This window comes from Phyllobates terribilis, unplaced genomic scaffold (genome assembly GCF_046119375.1).
Source record: "Phyllobates terribilis strain yellow unplaced genomic scaffold, ASM4611937v1 Scaffold_8__6_contigs__length_399053987, whole genome shotgun sequence".
Lineage (NCBI taxonomy): Eukaryota > Metazoa > Chordata > Amphibia > Anura > Dendrobatidae > Phyllobates > Phyllobates terribilis.
In genome coordinates, this window is record NW_027362768.1 from 134,084,812 (window position 1) to 134,097,507 (window position 12,696).

The following is a 12,696-nucleotide window of genomic DNA, read 5'->3' on the forward strand; positions in this document are numbered from 1 at the left end:
GGCAGGAGAACACAGCTCAGGAGACAGGAGGACACAGCTAAGGAGACGGAGACAGGAGGACACAGCTCAGGAGGCAGGAGAACAGAGCTCAGGAGACAGGATCACAAAGATCAGGAGACAGGAGCAAACAGGTCAGGAGAAAGGAGCACGCAGCTAAGGAGACAGGATAACACAGCTCAGGAGACAGTATAACACAGCTCAGGAGACAGAAGTACACAGCTCAGGAGACAGGAGCACACAGCTCAAGATACAGAAACACACAGCTGAGGAGAAGGGAGCACAGAGCTCAAGAGACAGGAGTACAGAGCTCAGGAGACAGGAGCACAGAGCTCAGGAGACAGGAGCACAGAGCTCAGGAGACAGGAGCACAGAGCTCAGGAGACAGGAGCACAGAGCTCAGGAGACAGGAGCACACAGCTCAGGAGACAGGAGCACACAGCTTAGGAGACAGGAATAAACAGCTCAGGAGACAGGAGCACAAAGATCAGGAGACAGGAGCAAAAGCAGAGCACAATTGCAGAAGAAAGTCTGAGGCTTTTTACTGCATCCGCACAATACTTTATCAAACACTGAAGACTCAATTTTGACAATTTTTATATCCCTGTGCATTATCCCTATAGTGACATTACTGTGTGTATTATCCCTATAGTGATGTTACTGTGTGCATTATCACTATAGTGACGTCACTGTGTGCATTATACCTATAGTGATGTTGCTGTGTGCATAATCCCTATAGTGACATTACTGTGTGCATTATCTCGGTAATGAGACATTACTGTGTGAATTATCGCTATAGTGACGTTACTATGTGCATTATCCTTACAGTGATGCTACTGTGCGCATTGTCTCTGTAATGTGACATTACTGTGTGCATTATCGCTATAGTGACGTTACTGTGTGCATGATCCCTATAGTTACATTATTGAGTACATTATCTCTATAGTGACGCTACTGTGTGCATTATCCTTATAGTGATGTTACTGTGTGCATTATCTCTCTAGTGATGTTACTGCGTCTATTATCCCTATAGTGACACAACTGTGTGCATTATCCCTATAGTGATGTTACTGTGTGCATTATCTCTGTAATGTGACATTACTGTGTGCATTATCCCTATAGTGACAATACTGTGTGCATTATCCCTATAGTAACATTATTGTGTGCATTATCTTTATAGTGACATTACTGTGTGCATTATTCCTATAGTGATGTTACTGTGTGCATTATCCCTATAGTGACATTACTGTGTGAATCATCTCTATAGTGATGTTACTGTGTGCATTATCCCTATAGTGATGTTACTGTGTGAATAATCCCTGTATTGTGACATTACTGTGTGGATTATCCCTATAGTGACATTACTGTGTGCATTATCGCTATAGTGAAGTTACTGTGAGCATTATCTCTGTAATGTGACATTAATGTGTGCATTATCCCTATAGTGACAATACTGTGTGCATTATCCCTATGGTGACATTATTGTGTGCATTATCTTTATAGTGACACTACTGTGTGCATTATTCCTATAGTGATGTTACAGTGTGCATTATCCCTATAGTGAATATAGTGACATTACTGTGTGCATTATCTCTATAGTGATGTTACTGTGCACATTATCCCTATAGTGAAGTTACTGTGTGCATTATCCCTGTAATGTGACATTACTGTGTACATTATCCCTATAGTGACATTACTTGTGCATTATCTCTGTAATGAGAGATTGTGTGAATCATACCTACAGTGATCTTCCTGTGTGCATTATTCCAAAAGTGATGTTACTGTGTGCATTATCCCTATTGGGATGTTACTGTGTGCATTAACTTGCTAATGAGACATTACTGTGTGAATTATCCCCATAGTGATGTTACTGTTTGCATTATCCGTTGTGACATTACTGTGGGTATTATCCCTATAGTGATGTTACTGTGTACATTATCTCTGTAATGTGACGTTACTGTGTGCATTATCCCTATAATTATGTTATTGTGTACATTATCCGTCGTGACATTACTGTAGGTACTATCCCTACAGTAATGTTACTGTGTACATTATCTCTGTAATGTGACATTACTGTGTGAATTATCCCTATAGTGACATTACTGTGTGCAATATCCCTATAGTGACATTGGTGTATGCATTATCCCTATAGTGATGTTACTGTGTGCATTATGCCTATAGTGACGTTAGTGTGCATTATCCCTATAGTGATGTTACTGTGTACATTATCTCTGTAATTGACATTACTGTGTGCATTATCCCTATAGTAACATTACTGTGTGCATTATCTCTATAGTGATGTTACTGTGCACATTATCCCTATAGTGATGCTACTGTGTGCATTATCCCTGTAATGTGACATTACTGTGTACATTATCCCTATAGTGACATTACTTGTGCATTATCTCTGTAATGAGAGATTAATGTGTGAATCATACCTACAGTGATCTTCCTGTGTGCATTATTCCAAAAGTGATGTTACTGTGTGCATTATCCCTATAGGGATGTTACTGTGTGCATTAATTTGCTAATGAGACATTACTGTGTGAATTATCCCCATAGTGATGTTACTGTGTGCATTATCCGTTGTAACATTACTGTGGGTATTATTCCTATAGTGATGTTACTGTGTACGTTATCTCTGTAATGTGACATTACTCGGTGCATTATCCCTATAGTGACATTACTGTGTGCATTATCCCTATAGTAACATTATTGTGTGCATTATCTCCATAATGAGACATTACTGTGTGAATTAACCCTATAGTGACATTGCTGTGTGCATTATCCCTAAAGTAACATTACTGTGTGCATTATCCCTATAGTGATGTTACTGTGTGCATTTTCTACGTAATGAGACATTACTGTGTGAATTATCCAAATAGTGACATTACTATGCGCATTATCCCAATAGCGACATTGCTGTGTGCATTATCCGTAAAGTTACATTACTGTGTGCAATATTCCCATAGTGATGTTACTGTGTGTGTTATCCCTATAGTGGCATTAGTGTGTGCATTACCTCTGTAATTGACATTACTGTGTGCATTATCCCTATAGTGACATTACTGTGTGCATTATCCCCATAGTTACATTATTGTGTGCATTATCTCTATAGTGACATTACTATGTTCATTATCCTTATAGTGACATTACTGTGTGCATTATCCCTATAATGATGTTACTGTGTGTATTATCCCTATAGTGACATTACTGTTTCCATTATCTCTATAGTGACGTTACTGTGTGCATTATCACAATAGTGACATTACTTTATGCATTATCCCTATAGTGATGTTAATATGTGCATTATTTCTAATGTGACATTACTGTGTGTATTTTCCCTATAGTGACATTATTGTGTGCATTATCTTTGTAGTGACATTACTGTGTGCATTATTCCTATTATGACGTTACTGTGTGCATTATCTCTACAGTGACATTATTGTATGCATTATCTCTATAGTAATGTTACTGTGCGCGTTATCCCTATGGTGATGTTACTGTGTGTATTATCCCTGTAATGTGACATTACTGTGTGCATTATCCCTATAGTGACATTACTGTGTGCATTATCTCTGTAATGAGAGATTAATGTGTGAATCATCCCTAGAGTGATTTTCCTGTGTGCATTATTCCTATAGTGACATTACTGTGTGCATTATCCCTAGAGGGATGTTACTGTATGCATTAACTTGCTAATGAGACATTACTGTGTGAATTATCCCTATAGTGATTTTACTGTGTTAATTATCCCTATTGTGGCGTTACTGTGTGCATTATCCCTATAATTATGTTATTGTGTACATTATCCGTCGTGACATTACTGTAGGTACTATTCCTATAGTGATGTTACTGTGTACATTATCTCTGTAATGTGACATTACTGGGTGCATTATCCCTATAGTGACATTACTGTGTGCATTATCCCTATGGTAATATTACTGTGTGCATTATTCCTAAAGTGACATTACTGTGTGCATTATCCATATAGTGATGTTACTGTGTGCATTATTTTCTCTGTAATGAGACATTACTGTGTGAATTATCCCTATAGTGACATTACTGTGTGCAATATCCCTATAGTGACATTGCTGTATGCATTATCCCTATAGTGATGTTACTGTGTGCATTATCCCTATAGTGACATTAGTGTGCATTATCCATATAGTTACATTATTGAGTGCATTATCTCTATAGTGACATGACTGTGTGCAATATCCCTAATGTGACATTACTGTGTGCCTTATCCTGATAATGATGTTACTGTGTACATTATTCTTTGCGAAATTACTGTGGGCATTATCCCTATAATATTACTGTGTGCATTATCTCTGTAATGTGACATTACTGTGTGCATTATCGCTATAGTGACATTACTGTGTGCATTAACTCTGTATTGAGACATTACTGTATGAATTATCCCTATAGTGACATTGCTATGTGCATCATCTCTACAATGAGACATTACCGTGGGCATTATTCCGAAAGTGACATTACTGTGTGCATTATCCATATAGTGGTATTACTGTGTGCATTATCCCTATAGTGATGTTACTGTGTGCATGATCCCTATAGTGATGTTACTGTGTGCATTATCCATGTAATGTGACATTACTGTGTGCATTATCCTTATCGTGACATTACTGTGTGCATTATTCCTATAGTGACATTACTGTGTGCATCTCTGTAATGAGAAATTAATGTGTGAATTATCCCTAGAGAGATGCTCCTGTGTGCATTATTCCTAGAGTGATGTTACTGTTTGAATTATAACTAGTGACATTACTGTGAATATTATCCCGCTAGTGATGTTACTGTGTGCATTATCTCTGTAATGTGACATTACTGTGTGCATTATCCCTATAGTGACATTACTGTGTGCATTGTCCCTGGAGTGACATTACTGTGTGCATTATCGTTGTAATGAGAGATTACAATGTGACTCATCCCTAGAGTGATGTTCCTGTGTGCATTATCCCGATAGTGATGTTACTATGTGCATTATCCATAGAGGGATGTTACTGTGTGCATTAACTTGCTAATGAGACATTACTGTGTGAATTATCCCTATAGTAACATTAGTGTGTGCATTATCCCTATAATGATGTTATTGTGTGCATTATCCGTTGTGACATTACTCTAGGTACTATTCCTATAGTGATGTTACTGTGTACATTATCTCTGTAATATGACATTGCTGTGTGCATTATCCCTAAAGAAACATTACTGTGTGCATTATCCATATAGTGATGTTACTGTGTGCATTTTCTCTGTAATGAGACATTACTGTGTGAATTATCCCTATAGTGACATTAGTGTGTGCAATATCCCTATAGTGACATTGCTGTATGCCTTATCCCTATAGTGATGTTACTGTGTGCATTATCCCTATAGTGACGTTAGTGTGCATTATCCCTATAGTGATGTTACTGTGTACATTATCTCTGTAATTGACAATACTGTGTGCATTATCCCTATAGTGACATTACTGTGTGCATTATCCATATAGTTCCATTATTGAGTGCATTATCTCTATAGTGACATGACTGTGTGCAATATCCCTAATGTGACATTACTGTGTGCCTTATCCTGATAATGATGTTACTGTGTACATTATTCTTTGCGAAATTACTGTGGGCATTATCCCTATAATATTACTGTGTGCATTATCTCTGTAATGTGACATTACTGTGTGCATTATCGCTATAGTGACATTACTGTGTGCATTAACTCTGTATTGAGACATTACTGTATGAATTATCCCTATAGTGACATTGCTATGTGCATCATCTCTACAATGAGACATTACCGTGGGCATTATTCCGAAAGTGACATTACTGTGTGCATTATCCATATAGTGGTATTACTGTGTGCATTATCCCTATAGTGATGTTACTGTGTGCATGATCCCTATAGTGATGTTACTGTGTGCATTATCCATGTAATGTGACATTACTGTGTGCATTATCCTTATCGTGACATTACTGTGTGCATTATTCCTATAGTGACATTACTGTGTGCATCTCTGTAATGAGAAATTAAAGTGTGAATTATCCCTAGAGAGATGCTCCTGTGTGCATTATTCCTAGAGTGATGTTACTGTTTGAATTATAACTAGTGACATTACTGTGAATATTATCCCGCTAGTGATGTTACTGTGTGCATTATCTCTGTAATGTGACATTACTGTGTGCATTATCCCTATAGTGACATTACTGTGTGCATTGTCCCTGGAGTGACATTACTGTGTGCATTAACTCTGTATTGAGACATTACTGTATGAATTATCCCTATAGTGACATTGCTATGTGCATTATCTCTATAATGAGACATTACCGTGTGCATTATTACTAGAGTGACATTACTGTGTGCATTATCCATATATTGGTATTACTGTGTGCATTATCCCTATAGTGATGTTACTGTGTGCATGATCCCTATATTGATGTTACTGTGTGCATTATCCATGTAATGTGACATTGCTGTGTGCAGTATCCTTATCGTGACATTACTGTGTGCATTATTCCTATAGTGACATTACTGTGTGCATCTCTGTAATGAGAGATTAATGTGTGAATTATCCCTAGAGAGATGCTTCTGTGTGCATTATTTCTAGAGTGATGTTACTGTTTTAATTATAACTAGTGACATTACTGTGAATATTATCCCGCTAGTGATGTTACTGTGTGCATTATCTCTGTAATGTGACATTACTGTGTGCATTATCCCTATAGTGACATTACTGTGTGCATTATCCCTGTAGTGACATTACTGTGTGCATTATCTCTGTAATGAGAGATTACTGTGTGAATTATCCCTAGAGTGATGTTCCTGTGTGCATTATCCCGATAGTGATGTTACTGTGTGCATTATCACTAGTGACATTATTGTGGGCATTATCCCTATAACGATGTTACTTTGTGCATTATTCCTATAGTGACATTACTGTATGAATTATCCCTATAGTGATGTTACTGTGTGCATTATCCCTATTGTGACATTACCGTGTGCATTATCCCGATAGTGATGTTACTGTGTACATTATCCCTAGTGACATTACTGTGGGCATTATCCATATAATTATGTTACTGTGTGCATTATCTCTGTAATGAGACATTACGGTATGAATTACCCCTATAGTGACATTACTGTGTGCATTATCCTTATAGTGACATTGCTTTGTGCATTATCCCGAAGGTGACATTACTGTGTGCATTACCCTATAGAGATGTTACTGTGTGCATTATCCCTATAGTGAAGTTAGTGTACATTATCCCTATATTGATGTTACTGTGTGCATTTTCTCTGTAATTGACATTTCTGTGTGCATTATCCCTATAGTTACATTATTGTGTGCATTATCTCTATAGTGATATTACTGTGATCATTATCCTTATAGTGACGCTACTGTGTGAATTATCCCTATTTTGATGTTACTGTGTGCATTATCCCTATAGTAACATTACTGTTTACATTATCTCTATAGTGACGTTACTGTGTGCATTATCCCTATAGTGATGTTATTGTGTGCATTATATCTGTAATATGACATTACTGTGTTCATTATCCCTATAGTGACAATACTGTGTGCACTATCCCTATTGTGACACTATTGTGTGCATTATCTCTATAGTGACATTACTTTGTGCATTATCCCTTTAGTGACAATACTGTGTGCATTATCCCTATAGTGACATTACTGTGTGCATTATTCCTATAGTGATGTTACTGTGTGCATTATACCTATAGTGACATTACTGTGTACATTATACCTTTAGTGACAATACTGTGTGCATTATCCCTATAGTGACATTACTGTGTGCATTATCCCTATAGTGATGTTACTGTGTCCATTATCCCTATAGTGACATTTCTGTATGCATTATCGTTATAGTGATGTAACTGTGTGCATTATGCCTGTAATGTGACATTACTGTGTGCACTATCCCTATTGTGACACTATTGTGTGCATTATCTCTATAGTGACATTACTTTGTGCATTATCCCTTTAGTGACAATACTGTGTGCATTATCCCTATAGTGACATTACTGTGTGCATTATTCCTATAGTGATGTTACTGTGTGCATTATACCTATAGTGACATTACTGTGTACATTATACCTTTAGTGACAATACTGTGTGCATTATCCCTATAGTGACATTACTGTGTGCATTATCCCTATAGTGATGTTACTGTGTCCATTATCCCTATAGTGACATTTCTGTATGCATTATCGTTATAGTGATGTAACTGTGTGCATTATGCCTGTAATGTGACATTACTGTGTGCATTATCCCTATAGTGATATTACTGTGTGCATTATCCTTATTATGACATTACTGTGTGATTTATCTCTCTAGTGATTACTGTATGAATAATCCCTAGAGTGATGTTCCTATTTGCATTGTCCCGATAGTGATGTTACTGTGTGCATTATCACTAGTGACATTATTGTGGGCATTATCCATATAATGATGTTACTTTCTGCATTATTCCTATAGTGACATTACTGTGGGAATTATCCCTATAGTGATGTTACTGTGTACATTATTCCTAGTGACATTACTGTGAGCGTTATCCTTATAATGACTTTACTGTGTGCATTATCTCAGTAATGAGACATTACGGTGTGAATTACCCCTATAGTGACATTGCTATGTGCATTATCCCTAAGGTGACATTACTGTGAGCATTTGTCACGCTGTCTCTGTATACTGGAGGTAGGAGGCCTAAGCTGACCCTAAGCTGGGGCCCTGACTAATCCCTCAACCTGGAGGTACTGTTAAAGGTACAGAGGTCCAGGCCGCCAGCGTAACCCCTACCTCCTGAAGATCCCTGCACCTCAGTAATCTAGTCCTGAGAAGGACCCCGATCACAACCAAAGGGAACAAGAAATAATATGCCCAAACACAGTATTTAGACGAACGAGACAGTACAAGGGAAAAAACAAAACCACCTTGCATACAAACAACTTCTCAACTACAACAGAGGGAAAACCAACGGGAAAGGAGATAAATGATAAAGCGAGGAAAGGGAAAAAACACTTCCAAATACACTTATCTCAGCAACTCCAAACACCACGATCCGCTCTGTCAGTCTGAATGAAATGCTTTCACCGACACCTCCCAAACAGACCAGCAGGTATATGAAGGAGTCTCACTACAGAAGTATTGATTGCAGCTGGGCGAGGCTGGACCTCATCTAGCCCAGAGAGAGAGAGAGAATTAACTCCCTCACTGCCGAGAAACACAAAGCACCAACAAGTCAGCTGCGAGAAGTCAGGCTGTGTACTCGTGACGATCTTCGTGGCAACACACCCGTGACAGTACCCCCCCTTCTACGAGGGGCCTCCGGACCCTCAGGGCCAGGTTTATCCGGGTGAGTCGTGTGGAAGGCCCGAACTAATCGGTCAGCGTTAATATCCGACGCAGGAACCCACATCCTCTCCTCAGGACCATACCCCTTCCAATGAACCAGGTACTGAAGGGACCGGCGATTAAAGCGTGAATCAATGACCCTCGATACCTGGAACTCCAAGTTACCATTGACAACCACTGGAGGGGGAGGTAAAAGTGACGGTACCACCGGCGCCACATACCTCTTAAGTAATGATCTGTGAAACACATTGTGAATTTTAAACGTAGGGGGGAGGTCAAGACGGAATGCCACCGGATTAATAATAGAACTGATTCTGTACGGCCCGATGAACCTGGGACCCAGTTTCCAGGAGGGAACCTTAAGTTTTATATTCCTGGTAGACAACCATACCCGATCGTTCACACTTAGGTCCGGACCAGACCCTCTCCTCCTATCAGCCATACGTTTGTATCGGTTCCCCATAGTATTCAGACTCTTCAGCACCCCTCTCCATACTGAAGCGAGTGATGAGGAAAATCGTTCCTCCTCAGGAACCCCCGAAGAGCCCCCCCCACTGAAAGTACAAAACTGGGGGTGAAAACCATATGCCCCAAAAAACGGGGACTTACCAGTGGACTCGCTCCGCCTATTATTAAGAGCAAACTCTGCCAGAGGTAAGAAAGAAGCCCAGTCCTCCTGGTTCTCTGACACAAAACACCGGAGATATGTCTCCAAGCTCTGGTTCATACGTTCCGTCTGACCATTGGTCTGAGGATGAAAAGCCGATGAGAATGACAACTGCATCCCCCGCCGTGCACAAAACGCCTTCCAGAACTTAGACACAAACTGAGACCCCCGATCAGACACCACCTCGGAGGGTACCCCGTGAAGCCTCACAATCTCCCCAATGAACACCTGCGCAAGAGTTTTAGCATTAGGGAGAGCCGGAAGAGCGATAAAATGTGCCATCTTGCTGAACCTGTCCACTACAACGAGTATGACCGTTTTACCCGAAGACGGAGGGAGGTCCGTAATAAAGTCCATAGACAGATGAGTCCAAGGACGCCCCGGGATCTTCAAAGGTAAGAGGGCCCCAGACGGACGGGTATGTGAGGTCTTAGAGCGCGCACAAACCCCACAGGACGCGACAAAAGTTACCACCTCCTTATGTAAGTTAGGCCACCAAAACCGACGCGAGAGGAGATCCACAGTTGCTTTACTCCCCGGGTGTCCTGCAAAAACTGAGTTATGGTGTGCCTCGATCACCTTCTGTCGCAACTGATCTGGAACAAACAGTCTCCCTGGAGGTCCAACAGGGGCGTCCCCCTGAGCCTCCAATACCTCCTCCTCCAGCTCAGAGCATACTGCCGAGACCACCACCCCCTCCTGAAGGATAGGAATCGGGTCGTCCGTATTCCCGGCCCCAGGGAAACTACGAGATAAGGCATCCGCCTTTACATTTTTTGACCCAGGACGATATGTAACGACAAAATTAAACCTGGTAAAAAACAATGACCACCTAGCTTGTCTGGGATTCAGACGTTTCGCGGACTCCAGATATAGCAGGTTCTTGTGATCGGTGATGACGGTGACCGGATGAACTGCCCCCTCCAAAAAATGGCGCCACTCCTCAAAAGCTAACTTAATGGCCAAGAGTTCCCTATTGCCGACATCGTAATTCCTCTCAGCGGACGACAATTTTTTAGAGAAAAAGGCGCACGGATGCCACTTACCAGGGGACGAACCCTGTGACAATACTGCTCCCACCCCTACCTCGGAAGCGTCTACCTCTACAATGAATGGCTGAGACGCATCAGGTTGAATGAGTATGGGCGCCGAGGCAAAACATTTTTTCAAAGAGGAGAATGCTTGACAAGCCTTGTCAGACCACCTAGAAAAATCCGTCCCCTTTTTAGTCATGTCAGTGAGAGGCTTAACCATGGACGAGAAATTACGAATGAACTTTCAGTAATAATTAGCAAACCCCAGGAAACGTTGTAGTGCCTTAAGATTCTCTGGCCGATCCCACTCAAGAACTGCCCGCACTTTCCCAGGGTCCATACGAAAACCGGACGCTGAAACCAGGAAGCCTAAAAACTGGAGTTCCTGTACGGCGAACACACACTTTTCCCACTTGGCATACAGTTTATTATCCCGCAAAATCTGTAACACCTGCCTAACGTGCTCCTGATGAGACACCAGATCCGGCGAGTAAATTAGGATATCATCCAGATATATGACAACAAACTGTCCCACCAAGCGGCGAAAAATGTCATTAACAAAGTGTTGGAACACCGCCGGGGCATTAGTCAGACCGAATGGCATGACCAGGTTCTCATAATGCCCCTCCGGAGTGTTAAACGCCGTCTTCCACTCATCCCCCTCCTTCATCCTAATCAGATTGTACGCCCCCCTGAGATCCAACTTAGAGAACCATTTGGCGCCCACGATCTGATTAAAGAGATCGGGAATAAGTGGGAGCGGATACGGATCTCGGACCGTAATCCGATTAAGTTCACGGAAATCCAGGCAAGGGTGTAGGCCTCCATCTTTCTCCTTAACAAAGAAGAACCCCGCAGCCACCGGTGAAGATGAAGGTCTAATATGCCCCTTAGCCAGACTTTCTGAGATATAATCCTTCATGGCCTGCCTCTCAGGACCAGAAAGGTTATACAACCTAGCTTTAGGTAACTTGGCCTCAGGGAGCAGTTTTACAGAACAGTCATACACGCGATGAGGAGGTAGTTCCTGACACCCATTCTCCGAGAATACATCCTCAAAGTCCGCCAGAAATGGAGGTAAAACCCAAGGAGTAACCGCACCAATGACCGTGTTCATGCAGTTTTTATTACAGAATTTACTCCATTGGCTTATCTCCCTGGTTTGCCAATTAATAACCGGGTTATGCTTAGCTAACCAAGGAAGGCCCAACACAATAGGAGTGGGAAGACCCTCCAACACGTAGCAAGACAACAGTTCTTTATGTATTGCCCCCACTTGAAGTTTTACGTCATGCACAGCTTGCAAAAAACTTCCCTGCCCGAGAGGCCTGGCATCGATCGAGAATATGGGAATGGGTTTAGCCAACTCACTCAACCGCATACCTTGAACCCGGGCAAACCGAGCATCAACCAGATTAGCCCCGGCCCCACTATCCAGAAGAACAGATATCCTCTCAGTTCTCGTACCCACCACCACCTCCGCCGGTACGAGAAACTGAGACGAACCTAGGGACGAAATACCTACTCCCAGATTGCCGTCCACCACACAACCTGGGATCAACAGTTTTCCGACGACTCTTCACTCTGCAAGGGACGGGATGGACACCCCCCAATAA